We start from the raw sequence: 15,719 nt of genomic DNA on the forward strand, positions 1-15,719 counted from the left end.
GCATACAATTCTGGTTGGCTCACCTCAGAAAGGATATTGTAGAGTTGGAGAAGGTTCAAAAAAGAACAATCAAGATGATCATGGGGATGGAGCAACTACCCCATAAGGAAAAGTCGCAGCACTTGGGGCTTTTTTGTTTAGAGAAAAGATAAGTAAGAGGTGATATGACAGAAGTTTATAAAATTATACATTGCATAGAGAGAGTGAAGCCTTTCTCCCGCTCTCATAACACTAGAACTTGTGGACATCCAGTGAAGCTGAATGTTGGAAGATTCAGGACACATAAAAGAAAGTACTGCATCACACAGTACATGGTGAAGCTATGAAAACTTACTCCCAGAGGAGGTAGTGATGGCCACCAACATGGATGGCTTTAAAAGAGGATTAGTCAAATTTATGGAGGATAAGGCTATGCAAGGCAACTAGCCACAACAGATATGCTCTGCCTGTATAGGCAGTGGCTGTGTGCTTCTAAATACCAGTTGCCGGAAACCGCAAGAGGCTCAGGTCCTGCTTGCATGTTTCCCTACAGGCATCTGGTTGCCCACTGTTAGAACGGGATGCTCGACTAGATGGGCCATTGGCCTGATCCAGCAAGCTCTTCCTATGTTCTTAAGGGTTAAAATTGGGTCGAGGTGTGGGGTGCACATGCAAGACCAGCTCAAATGTCCCAGTGAACAGGCTTCTCTCAGATCTTCATGTTGTCTGAAGGGAGCTTCTACACATGTTCTTTTGAACATACAGTGGGCAGAGATCTGAGAGGAGTTCCTGTACATGGGGCCACTGTGGTGGGGCACGTAGGTTTGCCCCGGCCCCTTTATGCAGTTTTAATCCTCACAGGATGTCTCTGAGCCATACCATAAGCTTACTTTCTACTGAACAAAACCACATTAGGCATAAGAGGCTAATGTGATTGGGACACTATGAGGAGACTGCATTTCTGTGTCATTTGCAGTAATGTAGTGGCAAATTCAGAAGTGCAGGGTGTCTTCTTGATAGTCACAGCTGCATCCCCTTCCCCCTTTTTTCTTTTGCTGCTGGGTTGAGAATGAGATCCTTCTTCATATCTTCTCCCACAATAACAGGCATCCCTAGGAGCCAATAAGCATTAAAAGGGAGAGTGTTGCCTACTGAAAAGAGTCTTCTCAGTGGCTGACTCACCTCCTTTCACTCTGATTGGCTCCAGTCAGCAGGAAAGGACAAGGAAGCAAGTTAGAAAACTCTTCTCAGTGGCTAACACACTCTTCTTTCATGCTGATTACCTTGTAGGACACTGGACACTGGTGGGGCCCTTCTCCCAAAAAAGTAAAGGGTCTAAGACCCCCCTGAGACCCTGGACGACTACACCCCTGGTCATTTTATTCCCACCAGACTAGCACTGTGTGAAATCCTGCTCTCAGATTTCTAAATAATCTTTGCTCCATGAGAGCCATCTTGGCTGTGACTGCTGCAAGACCCTACCCCTGCTTTGCTGGCGTGTTTTCTACCTGGCTTTGAAGGGTGGGGCCCTGAGTGATTCTAGCTATAAAAACTAATCCTTCCTGAAGGTGTCAGAGACCATCTTGACTGAGGGGTGTTTAGAGGCTTTTGTTGGGGCTTATTGTTTGACTATTTAAATTTTGTTTTGTAATTTCATGAATTATGTAACTTTTTCATGCTGTAAACTATCTTGAGCATAGATTACTATGGAAAGGTGGCATACAATAAATCACGATGATGATGATGAAATAGGCTGTGGGGTTTTTTCTGGCTCTTTTTCAGCATGGTTAAGAAATTCTTTTATAATTTCATTTTAGCACTGTTTAGTCTTAACACTACTTAAAAAGTGGCTGACAGGTGTCTGTGAATGAGTGCCCTTGTTAGTTGTCCAGTCATCTCTGAGTGCTCTGCAACCTTCCCAGCCCATCTTTCTTTAACAGCCCATTATGTCTTTCGTTAGGCTTGTCTATAAATTGGGTATCTAGAAAGGCTTGTAAGAGTGCAGATCAGCAGAGAGATGATTTGTAGAATGAAAGACAAGACATCCACAAACACCTCTCTACCACCTCAAAAGTAAGGTAGGCACAACACACGTTGCACCCCACTCATTAGAATTTGACCAAAACGTCCCCCTGCCTTTGATCAATGGCAAATACAAATTCGTTTCTTCAGGGGCAGCTAGTGGCTCCATGTCAGTGGGGCAGTGAAATCCACTCTGGGTTTTACTCCAAACTTTCAAGGAGCTGAAGCACCTTGGACAGCTCCTTGAAAGTTCAGACTAAAACCTGGAGTAGATGCCACTTTCCCACTGACGTGGAGCCACCAGCGGCCACTGCTTTTCTCATTTATTGATGGAGAATAGTCAGGAAAAAATGCGAGACAACTTTTGAACATAGCGCTACTACTGATGAATGTTTCCTTTATTGCAGCAGCATCACAGCTGGAAGTACTAATTCCCCATAGCCCTTGATGCAGCTGATAGCTGAGATTCTGTTTGGGAGTCAGCCGTTTAGAAATGTGACCAATCCTCTTTTTCTCTCTGTGAATGTAGTTATTAAAGCTTCTGTCCATGATGAGCACTCAGTGGTGCTATCAGGGTGGAAGGATTCTGGGGATGAAATCAAGGGCCCCACTCAGCAGAATGAGCAGAAGGTCCACCTTGCCATACACAGCAGGGCTCGTTTCTCTCTAAAGAGCCTTCCCCCCCTTAGAACCATTTACTCCAGAGTGTAAATTTACCTAAATGTACCACTGTGAGCACCCAGCCATTTGCTTTATTATTAGTAATCAAATGAACAAATACAGACAAACAGACAGATTGGGAAACATGACTCTCTCTCTCTCTCTCTCTTTCCTTATCAGCTTAAAGCTGAGAGAACGTGCAGCCAGCCAGGCAGGCACACATAACCTGCTTCAGAAGATGCCAGGTACCAGAGAGTTAAAACACTTGCTCATTGGCTTTCTCAGCTCCTATTTTAATTTGCTCTTGTACTCTCTCTCTCTCTCTTTTTAGACAGCTCTGTGAAGACAGCCTGGTTCGCTGCCTCACCATACTAATGAGACTCATCCATCTGCCTCTGTCATTGCCAGCCTCTCCTTTCTGCTGAAAGTCAGAGATGAACGCTCAGGACAGGTCCTTTCTAGGCTGCAGTACTTAATCATTTCTAAACACGCTAGATGGCCTCAGGCAGTGAAGGCAACAGGCATTTAACCCAGGCTTGGCAGCTTTGGCTTTTGCACATTCTGGCTGTAAACCTTGATAATGAAAAGTAGCTGCGCTTTTACTCTCCACTTAACCAGATGCTCTTTGCTTCTTGGGGCAAGAGGTTAAATAGATATAAGAACCCATGCTAGTTTGGAGGCCTTTTATTTGAAGTCCATATAAGAGCATGGAATAGTATACACTGCTCTTTTGAGCTCTACCTCTTGGGACTTCATATTTAGGCATCTGTCCGCTAACTACACTGGAATATAACCTCCTCACCCAAAGCTTCACCCCCCCCGCCATTAAAGGAACAATAAATACAGTCCAGAACCATAATTTTTCAACATAATAATTTGATGATATGTTTTTACAGTAAAACTGGACAGAAGGAGTTTTATTAGTGTTATTAACGATAAGACATATATAACAATGAGGATAAAAACTTTTTTCCCATTGTGGTTTAAGCCGCTGATTTATTTTTCCACTCCATCTACCACTCCATATGTCTCCAGAATCTGCCTTTTTCCCAGAGCTCATGTTGGTATAAAGCAATTGTCTGGGATGTGTAAGAATTAAGTATCCCATCATTCAGACTAGACATGCAATTAGAAGAGTTCCACTAATTTCCACTGCTGAGACCCTGTCACTTTAATTTATCCTTACTTTCCAGCATTTAGGTCTTCTCTGGGTTGAGGCCAAAGGGTTTTTATATAGTTTCAGGCAATGATGGTGCTATAAAGGCTGAAGCTACAGGGGAGGTAGCTGTATGTGGGGGTGATTCTAAGAGGGGTACAATGTAAAATGATGTAATGGAACAAAAATAGCTGGGGAAAATACACAGCTGATTTAAAAACCACAACCCATCACAGATATAACATATAGGGATGCTTAATCCCATTGATTTAATTCTTGGGTTGTACTGTGGCCCTAAAGTGCTTGCCATACAGCAGAGGAAAGTCCTCCCTCACAAGGATGTATAAGGAATGATAAGGGTATGTTTGCCATATATTATTTTCAGTCTAGGGATGAACAAATTTTGTTTTCTCTCAGTGTCTCATTTTTCCAATCTTCAGCACAGTTTGCCACATTTCTGCATCAGCCTGTAAGTCAGTCCACCTGAAAATCCATTGGCATTTTGGTGCACAGTTCTGCTAACATTCACATTTTTCTACACAACTTTGGCTAAGATGCACATTGTTACAAGCAATTTCTCCTAATATAATGTATCTTGGTATGTTATCACTAATGTATGCCTTTTATGCACATTTTCTAATATCTATACTTCGGGGGAGTGAAGAACTGCACTGCAAACATTGCTTTAGAGCTTTTGTCACCCTGGACAAATGCCTCAGTGCTGGGTCATCCACCATCCCTGCATCTGGGGTAACCTGGTAATGGTTGTTGGCTCTGATTTTCACTGACTGCAACTATAGGGGAGGGCTATAGCTCTGTGGCAGTGCATCCGCTTTGCATGTAGAAGGTCTCAGGTTCAGTCTTCAGCATCTCCAGTAGGGCTGGCAGAGATTCCCTGTCTGAAACCCTGGAGATCCAGAGCAGGTCAGTGTAGTCAATATTGCGCTAGGTGGACCAATGGTCTGACTCACTATAAGGCAGCTTGCAAAGTTCTTATTTACTGTTATTGTGGACATGCAGCAACAGAAAATGTGGCTGTGTAAGATGAGCATTAAGGCCAAACAAGGCAATCGCCATTAGCAATTCTCCTAACCCTAACCCTAACCCAGTGTCAGAGGTGGTGTCTCTGAATACGAACTGCTGGGAATCACAAGTGGGGAGAGTGGTGTTGTGCATAGGTCTTGCTTGTGGGCTTCCCATAGCAGCAGTAGAGACCATTGTGGGGTTGCACCACTCAACTGATCTCCCTCAGGTGCATACTGGAAGGGTGAGGGGTGAGGTGGCAGTGAGGTCAGCCTGGTGCAAACTTACCAGCAAGAGTGTGGATTGGCTCTGCCTGTGCATTTGCGCCACGCTGACCTCTCAGTTTCCTTGCCCCTATCAATCTCTATCCCAGTAAGCAGCAGCAACTCAGCCAAAGAAAGGCCAGGGGAGCAGCACTGCCCCACCACACTGTCCGCTACTGATTGGCTATTGTGAAAACAGGATGCTGGACCAGATGGGCCTTTGGTCTGATTTAGTAGGGCTCTTCTTTTGTTCTTATGTTCTTTGGTTCCTTTGTTACTGGTCAAATTCCACAAATGGCATAGGCCAGAATTACACATGTAGCAAACTAAGATTAGAAGGTGATAGAATCCTAGGGGAGTAGAATGCTTAAGACCTAAAACTGCTGGCAGAGGATAGCACTTCCAAACATCTGTGCAAGTGGAAAATTCACTCATCACAGTGTAAAGTTCTAGCCTACCCCATCCACCCCTGAGGGAAAAAGGAGGGGAAACACTGCACAGGCTTCTGGTTGTCATTGTTTGCTTATTTTTTGTCACTAGAGGCCATTTTTTTTAATGTCTAGCATGCAAATTTGGCATTTATTCCCCTCATAAATCCTTCTCTGCTGAGAGAACAACAATGTGATTTTTGTTGTATATTTTGTTAATTCTATGGGCTGTAAACTGCATCGAGTGCAGTAATGTAGAAAGATGGTATAAAAATGAAAAATGAAATGAAATGAAGATTGCCAGAAAGTTTTCTTAAAAGACAATATGCTCCCCTACAAATACAGTTTCCAGGATTCCATCCTTATGGAAATGCCTTAAAACATAGTTCCTACTGGAAAACAAAAACAAAATGACAGTTGTGGGGATGAGGTGTATTTAATAAAACAACAAAATCTGAGCCTAAGAAGAATTGTGTCTGCAGTACAACTTTGAACTTCAAATAGTAACATTAGGAAGGCCTATAGCTCAGTGATAATATACCTACTCTCAATGCTTAAATTTCTAGGCTAAGGGTAACCAGTGCTCTCGATTATTGGACTCCAGGACCATCATCCCTAACCATTGGCCATGCTGGCCAACATCTGGAGGGTGCTACCCCTGTTCTAGGCTCAATTCATTGTAGTAAATTAGCTGCCAGAGATGGGAAAGACCTCTGCTAGAGACCTCAAAGAGCTGTTGGGTTAGATCAATCTGCTCAAACCTAGTGCCCTCACAACAGTTTGGATGACAACTCCCATCAGCCCTAGCCAGCATGACCAAGGGCCAGGAATGATATAGTCCACCAACATTTAGAGGGCAACAGGTTGGGGAAGTCTGACTTCATATGCGCATCTCCTTTAAGTGCTAAATTAATGGAGAAATGTTTGGGTAGAGCTTTCATATCTGGAAATCATTCCTTCATCTTCTTTTATTATCCATCACCATTGAATTTGTGCATGTGGCATGAACTTAAGCATTCAATCAACTGTTGCTTTATGTAGCAACGTCTTGAGCAGTCCTGTCCTATTCTTTGCTTTTGGAAATAAATGGAAGCTTGCACCACAATAGGCACAGCAGCATTCCATGAAAGATAAATACAGCATAGCTGTTGTACTTTGCTGGTTTTCCTTTTGATCTTTAAAACTTACCATTGCTACATATTATCATTATTATTGCAGCAACCACTCCTTTGACTTAAGGATCAGGATGCAAAATGAAGGATATTGACAGTTTCTCTCTATCCCTTCCCCAAAACCTTAAATGCTGCAAAGGAATCAGGCTCGTGATATATACATACCTTTCATGTTTAGGCATCAGCATGTACTGTACGAGTAAACTGAACTGAATTAGATACTTTTCCTTCAGCACCATAACTGCAGTTGAAAAGCTAATTCATTGGTTCCTCTACACCATCATAAACAGGTGACTTGAAAAGGAAGGAAATCTTTGTAGTAACTAAGTCCCAAATTGCAATGAATAATTTCTGCCTATTCTCATTTGAGATGGAAGATGCTTCATGTCAGTTGTCAGTTTTTGAAAGACAAATAGTTGTTTGGAGGTGCACACATACTTCACCATAAAGCCTGGACCAATTTGAAAGTCACTGCCGTTATTTACAATCGTAAAGGGGGGGGAAAGGAAAAAAGGACAACTTCAAATGCTAATAAGCAATAATAGAAGAGGGTTCCCCTGTCCCAGGAATAGATTCTTCTATTGTTATTATGTGTAAATCTCGGGAAGAGGGAACCCAAGGAAAAGGAATGATATAAGATAAGCTATATAACAGCAGGGCTGTTTCTCCAGTAAGTGTTTCTTTAGGCATTCTATAACAATTAACTCACACCTCTTTCAAATCAATGTCATAATTAATACTAGAGAAAACTATCTGTTAAAGGAAAACTGCATATCCCAAAACACTGTTTAAAAAAGAGAGAGTATGATCAGCATGCTCACCGGAGGTTGTGAAATGCTGAGAGGAGGTTTGATCATATTATTTTTACCAATAGAAGCATTTCTACAGCACACTCTTAAAGATGGACAATCGGAGGAATTTAAAGTTGCCCAAATTTGCAGAAATTTAAGATTTTGGGGAGAGGATATCTTGACAAATGATGGGAAAGAATGCTGGTGCCAGACTGCCATTGAGACCACTGGTTATGGCACAAGAACTAAGCAAGCAATTGAGTCAATGGTTCCCAAACTTTTTCCCCCATGGACCACCTGAAAATTGCTGAGGGCCTTGGCATACCACTTAATATTTTTTACCCTGTCTGTTGTAGCAATTGTAATTTCATAGAATTCAAATTGTAGTACAGAAAATTATAATGCAAGCAATAAAAACAATAAAATACAATTAAGAATCAATATCTATATTTAATGCAATGGATGTGTCATCTCCCATCTTCAACCACGAATCTACAAACACACACCACAGACCACCTGAGTGAAGCTCCTGGACCATTGGTGGTCCATAGAACACAGTCTGCTCTAAGTGGTGTACAAACGACATAAAATACAATACACATTAAAATTGTCAATAAAATCAGCATTAACAAGTTTATTAACAAAGCAAAATGAACAAAATCAACAGTTAAAAGTATACATTCTAAACTAAAATTACAGATTAAAATACACATCTGCTTTACATTTCTGGGTAAGCTTGCCTAAACTGAAAAGTTTTTAGCACGTGCCAAAAAGAATACAGTGAAGACACCTGGGCAGGGAGTTCTAGAGCGTATGAGCTGCCACACAAAAAGATTGGTTCCTTAGTTGCCTCTTGCAGGGTTGTCTCTTGCATTTGGTACAGACATGGTTGCTCCAGAACAGGCAGCCTGCAGAAGTATATAAATCTGGATGGAAAAGTTAGTCTTTAAAGAAACAATTATGTAGCGGTATGCAGGGATCTGGTCATATTGTGCACATCTGTTTTGAAACTTACCAACATTTTTATATGTTGTTTTCCTCCCAGCATTCCAATCATAAAGAACTTTGTTGGCAAAAAAATAGCAGTGGGCAATGCTACTCTTTCATCCCAATAATGCCAACATGGCATTAAGGCTAGATGAGAATACATTGTCTCATAAGGTATTAAACCCAGGCAAACCTATAGAAAAAAGAAATTGCTTTCCCATTTTCTCATTTAGTATACAATTCCTGCTTTGTAACTTATTTAGCAGAGGTGTTTGTTTTATGCTAACTATTGCCATTGCTCTTATTTTCTGTACAATTGGCATTATGTCACTGCAAGTGACCCACACAACAAAATTGCTGCAGTGTATCCTCCCTCCTAAAAGGAGCACTCCTGTTCCAAATTCTAGCCAGCCATTCCCTCCAAGCAGGGCATTCCATTCTTTTTTGTCTCCTCAGAGTTCTATTTTTCTTTTCAAACTGTAACTCTACATTCTGTCACTACTGAGCATGCTCAGTCCTCACTGGACTGCACTTTAGGATCCCCCTGCCCTTCCTTTCTTAGGTTTTCTTTTTTAAAACATTGTTCTTGGGCAAACCTTGGGATTCCCCCAAGCATGTTGGGACCTCCCCATTGTATCTCAGTGGACCTTGTGGTACTCACCACCAGAGTTTGATACTAAAGGAATAATGTGCATCACGTTTCATGTGTCTGCACCCATTTTCAGCACTCCTATGTTTTGAGGCTTAAAATATTATCGACTGTTCTAGTGGCTCCAGAGCCATCAAATGCTGTGTATAAATCCATTTTAAAATAGATCCCTTCTGTATTCCTACTAACAGGATAACATTCCATGATCCCCAGATTTAAAAAAGAACATATTTCTACACTCTGATAGCTTTAAAATCTTTCCCAAAATACTTGTCAGAGAAAACATGTTGCTTCCTTTGTTTTATGAGGACTATTAAGCTATTTCTTAGAACTTGATTCTTTCCCATAGAAATCAGCAGTAGCATAATAACAAATTCAGAAATGCAGGGTCCCTTTATGAGAGTCACGCCATGCCATGCCCAGCCATGCCCCCTTCTAAGATTAGATTCACTAATATGCAAAAAACCTTGCGGTTTAACAACATACCTATAATCAACAGATATTTCTATCAAACTTTAAAAAGCAGGGAAATTGGGCAGCTATAGTGAATGCACCAGGGGAGCAGGAGACCTGACCTCCTCTCTGAGATATTATACTGCCCTACAAATTTGTCGAAATGCAAACACAATTTGGGTTGGTCTTTCACAGTCCAATCCACTTCCTCTGTAGCTTGGAAGAATTTGGTAACAATTTCCCTGCTTTTTAAAGTTTGATAGAAATGTCTGTTGGCTATAGGAACATCCTTAAACCGCCAGATTGGATGGGTGAGCACTGGGCAGAGGAGAAGTCCCTTTCCTTTCAAAAAGGAAAACATTGTCAACAGTATCATTCTTTTCCAGGGTTTCCCCCACCTTTTTATTCTACAGCAGACACATATAGTCTCCCACACAAATTTAAACCAAAGCTGTCCCTGGCCACATCCACATCAGACCTTTATTTCACTTAAGACACTCATGGCTCCTCCCAAAGAATCCTGGGAAGTATAGTTAGTGAAGGGTGCTGAGACTTGCTAGGAGATGCCCTGTTCCCTTCACAGACTTCAGTCAGAGTGGCTGACTGTTAAACTACTCTGGCCACTGGAGCTCTGTCAGGGGAATAAGAGTCTCCTCTCAGCACCCTTCACAAACTACACTTCCCAGGATTCTTTGGGGGAAGCTATGACTGTCTAAAGTAAAATAAAGGTGTGGTGTGGGTGTGGCCCTCTGATTAGCCAAGCCCAGCAGCTGTGAGTCTAGCTTTTAGAACACTGAGAGTTGGTTCTTACTGAGCATGCCAGGCCTTATCTTTGAGTTCAATGCTAAATTTCTTAAATTAATTAAAAATCGGCCAGGCATTTTTAAAACTTTAAACTGCAGAAGATGAAAGTCAGAGTATAGGGCAAGGTCAGTAATAGGATTACAGCTACTCTTTGAATATGGCTGATTTTTAATTAATTTGAACAAATTATGAGACCACTGACAGAAAAAAGTCCAACAGAGGTCTGGATTTTTTTTCTCTTGTTTTACACTTTAAAGTCTCTATTCTCTCTGACTGTTTTGTGTATCACCATGAAAGAAGGTTGTTAAGCAAGCATTTCTGAGTTTTGTATGGTTTTGTTTTGAAATGAGCTTATGGGAAGCAGCAGAATGGCATTTTCAATTTAACATTACGGAATGCAAAAAATCCATGTTGACTATAATATACAGCCAATCTCGTGGCTGTATAATAACCTTCTAAGATTATACCATAATATGAGCTTTTAGCCTCTTACTTTGTTTGGAGTACTGTCCCTTAGTGATGCATTGCAACAATCAATGCAAATCTCCATGTTGCCTTTCAGATCTAAGATCTGCTGTGTACATACATGGCAAATGTACTAAGATGCTGTAAGGTAAGGAACTTCCTTCTTTGAGTTTCCCTTCATGGTTGTCATACTAAGACTCAGAGTAATTGCATTTGGGGAGAGCTTATGAGATTTAGGAGGAAACTTAAGAAATTCCCGATCGTAACCTTTGGTGTTAGCTGCTACACACACACGTGTGTGCACTCTTAGGCATATTCTTTTGCATTTCTCCTTACTATGCACAGCACACACATATGTATAGAACATAATTAAAGGCTGAAACCCGACCATACACACACTTTCTCCCCTCTCCAAACATATTTTTTTCTCTCCTTTTCTCCTCCTCCCCTACTACTCCTGGCTTTGGACTGTAACAAAACTACACATCTCCCCCCTCCCCTTTTTTCACTTCTGGGTTGAGAATAAGTTCCTTGCTAACAAACAAACTGGAGTCCACAAAGCAGAGTAAGAGAGAGAGAGAAAAACCCTTCAGCCCACATTCTCCCATCCCCTACCTTCTTTTTCACTTTCCCTTGCTTGCTCTTCATCGTTGCCGTCACACTCCTCAGTTCTTCCGACATGCACCCTCTCCCACAATAAATGTCATGAGGAGCCAATCAGCATGAAAGGGGATTGTGCTAGCTCCTGAGAAAAGTCTTCTCAGTGGCTGACACACCTCCTTACATTTTAATTGATTCAAATCAGCAGAAAAGTACACTTGAGACAGAGGGATGCTGCTGGGACCCTGCTCCCCAAAAAAGTCTAAGACACCCCCCTCAGGACCTTGGTCAACTACACCCCTAGAAATCAGTGGCATTTAAAACATTTAACTTTGGGTGAATCACACCCCTGGTAAGTAAACAGAACATTTTAAATTTAATTTATAGCATGCTGCACAAATTAGAATACTTCCAAGCATCTCCAGCAGTACATATGCTTGAGAAATTCAACCTTTGAGAATTTCATTCTAAAGTGATCTGACCCCACCTCCAAGTCTAATGTGCAGAATGGAGCAGCGCAATCCTAATAATGTCTACTCAGAAGTAAACCCTGATGAATTCAATGTGGCTTATCCCAGGTAAACAGAGCTAGGATTTACTGGCTTCCACTCATCCTGGTTGTCCCATTGCATTTTTTGGCTCAGAAAAGGTACCAAAATATGCTTGGATTTTTATTTTTTTTGAGGTAAAATACATTTAGATGTGTTTATTCTGAGGGTATTACAATATGTATTTAAATGAACCTTTTTAATTGATTTTTAAAAAATTACAGATTTATGTTTAAATAAGTTGGAACAGATTTGTGGCTGATGTGGTTCACATGTCATGGTAAACCAAACTGTGGTTTGTTCTTGGTTACAGCTCGTGGTTAGTAAGGAGACAGCTTAACCACAAGTGCCAGTTTAGATAACACACTAAGCCAAACCTTAGCCTAGCTGTGCTCAGGTTTGCAGGAGCAAAAAGACTAGGAAGTACCAAATCAGCTGTGAGCTTGCACACTCATGTGATCTCGCTAAGCTGTGCCATGACATGCAAACCAGGCCTATGTAAAATGGCATGGACCAGAAATGGACTGGGTGGTATTCAATGGTAGTCCTCCTCAGAGTAAACCCATGCAGATTAATAGACATAACTAACCTAGGCTCATTCATTTTAATGGGTCTGCATTGAATACCACCCACTGATTCATCCATTCATGTTTAGCAGCATGCCTGTTGCTTCAGTCAGCCTTACGCAAACAGGTGCCAAAGCTCTGAGACCTATGCATCAATGTTTTCGGATGCAGATTAATCAAGAATGCCCTTTGGAGCAATGGGGAACTAAAGCCATAGCTGTTTTCTTCTGTACAAGTTTGGCTCCTTTGGGAAATAGCAGAGACAGCCCCTGTGTCATCAAACATGGGCAGCATATCAGTTTTCAGCAGTCAGTAGACAAGAGTCCTGACAAGGTTCAAAGGTCTGTGTTTGGATATATTAAAGATTAAATTTCCACCTGTCCCACCCACCCCCAAAAGTGAATTTTAATAGTCTGCCCTTTTATGCCTTGTAATAAATAAATATAACAATATTGTCAACTCAGGACAAAGAGGCCGCCATTTTAATCAAATGGATTTATGCCTTTGGCATGCATATTTAGTACATCTGCCCCTTTAATTGTTACTAATAATAGACACTCCATGTGTCAGATCTATAAGTTAGCCTGAGATAGAGGTACTCCTGAGAAAGAAAAGCATGTGGTCTGAAACAGCCTCTCTTCCCTGCCTCGCCAGCAAGGTTTGAAGATTAATTGTTTGCGAAAGGCCGATACAATACAGTCTTCTTGGCCTGGATGCTAAGCCTGAAAGACAAAGGGTTTCATTTTGTACTTCAGACCTCCATACTTGGTTAAATAGAATTACTAGTTGCCTAATGAATGTTAGCTGCAGAATTCCCTGTGGTCAATGGGGCTGTTGTTTAATGAATTGCTTAATGTGGTTGATTACTGCTACAATGTAAAACGAGGGAAACAGCCAGGGAGATTTGAAAGTCTCAATAGAGAATACACATAGGATCAATAAAAACTTTTTGCTGTGTTCTGAACAAACAGATCATGGTTTATCTCACTGCAGCTAATGTAATTCTTGTTCTTTTTTTAAAAAAATACTAATAATAATTCACAAATATAGTCTTCTTTGACACTGAATTCTAGGGATGGCTCTCCTAGAGTTATAAATGTTCCCCTGACTCCAGTCCTTGTTACTCACATGGGCAGATAAATTAATTAGGAAAACTTTTATGCCAATTACTTTATGCCCTTGGCTTTCATATGTTTTTGAAGAGCAGCAGCTTATTAAAGTTATGATTCATAATTACTGGTCGATAGAGAAATTGAGTAACAGAATCAGGAACTGCTCCAAAAAATTATCCGTCACACCATTGCTGATTGTTACATAATAACATAAGGATATTGAAAATCAAGTTTATAAATTACTTGCTTTTGAAAGATTTGTTCAAAAGGGGTTCTGCTTTTGGAAGTTTGTGTTTTGGCTTAAGTTTAGGATGAAGGACACTTTGATCCCAAATTCAACAGTAGCTTTTTTTCAAAACTTATAAGCACTGATTTAAATATTTAACTTGTGTATGTTTCTGCACAATGTATCATCTGACATTGTATGTGAAACAATCAGGTGATTCAGAACACTTGATTCACAGCTGAATGTGTGAACTTTGCTGAAAAACATGGCATTTGAAGTAATATCTGTTATGCTTTTTAGTGATGTGTGTGACAACTCATTCACACATGCAAGCAATCACTTGATGTAACAATCTTGTCCAGAACAAGTGAGGTTGCAGAACAGGACAGAAGTACACATTGCCACTACAAATACATATTTCCAAACCCATATTTTCTGAGATAATGTGAATACAGGTATGGGAGCATCCAAAGGGGGAGAAGTAACAGACAATGCTTAATCTTTATTAAATCCATTGATTCTCCCCTGCAAATTGTTCCCAGACACCATTTGGCTTGTTTCTGGTCTCAGGCCCCTCCTGGGGAAAGAAATGGTGAGAAGTAGCAGATGAATTAGCAGATTAACAAATACCCTCCTTTCCCTGCACTGCAACCCTGCAATTCTCCCCCAGTCACCCACATTATTGTTATGAAAAACCCAGGATTATGAACCCAGGTTTTGTCTCCTAGGAAATCATTCCATTAGTTTAAAGTTTTCCATTTATGCACGGGAACTTCCCCTTCTTCTCCTTTTGCCCCCTCCCCAAATCTGCTCCAGAGGGCTGGGGAAAGCTCCAATGAAGATTTAGGGGTGCACAAGAGGGACAGTGGGAGAGGAGAGGGAGGGAAAGTTCTGTTGTGCAGAAGTCCTTGCACTAATGGAACTATTTCATTGGATTCCACCCATAATGTGCAGCCTGTATCTACAATCCATCAGAGCATCTTCAAGTATTAGGAAAATAAGTTGTTGGTATGAAGCCAAGAGCTGATACAGATGGATGCAAGGTAGCTATTTGAATGGCAGCTTGTTTTGCACAGCACAAACTCATACTAGGAGGATTTGTTTTGACCTACACGCAATTGATTCCACATGTGGCACCTTGTTGCACAAACAACTCCCAGTGATTTGCATACTTGTTTATTAAATGTAAGACCATGTCCCATTCAAGGTCTCACAGTGGCTTACAGTAAGCAACACACAACTCCATCATGAATAACATTAAGTATAAGCCCAGAATAAAAACAAACAAACATTTTTTAAAGCCAAGAACTAGCTATGGAAGAAAACAAAATAACTATTAAGCTCCAGAGAAGGTATAGGTAAAGAGGAGTGGTGTACAACATTTTCTAAAACTCAGAACGTGTAGGCCTAGATGAATTTCCCTTGGTAAAATGTTCTATAGTATGTGGGTGATCACCGCTAAAAAAGATCCTGGTATGATCCTCCCCTCCATGTATTTCTTGAAGAAAATGTATTTATTACTTAGGGGACCTGAAGCAGGACCTCTTCTACAGATCTCAAAGGCCAGAGGAGAAGGGAGAATATACACAGAAAGGAACTATTATGGGTATACACTAGTTGGGATCCAGGCAAAGGCAAATTAAAGCAGTTCCCATACCCTCTGGAATCACTTGCACTGATCCACTGGCTTTGGTGAAAATGAATTTGTACCTAGGGTCCTCTCCTAACATCATTCACCAAGGGTAAAAGTGCCTTTCCTTCCTCTTCTGATCCCCTCGTCCTCCTCTGTACTCTGAGGGGACATAACAGATAATT

General features: G+C 41.0%; 1 long non-coding RNA gene across 2 annotated transcripts in view; it reads left to right on the plus strand.

Moving 5' to 3' along the window:
- Positions 1 to 15,719, plus strand: part of LOC133384364 (uncharacterized) — an 86,399-nt gene that overhangs the window by 8,268 nt on the left and 62,412 nt on the right. For both annotated transcript variants that reach the window (XR_009762532.1, XR_009762531.1), the window contains exon 2: positions 10,950 to 11,000. This is a non-coding gene — a long non-coding RNA (uncharacterized LOC133384364). The remainder of the gene's footprint in view (positions 1 to 10,949; positions 11,001 to 15,719) is intronic.

Source organism: Rhineura floridana, chromosome 4 (genome assembly GCF_030035675.1).
Source record: "Rhineura floridana isolate rRhiFlo1 chromosome 4, rRhiFlo1.hap2, whole genome shotgun sequence".
Lineage (NCBI taxonomy): Eukaryota > Metazoa > Chordata > Lepidosauria > Squamata > Rhineuridae > Rhineura > Rhineura floridana.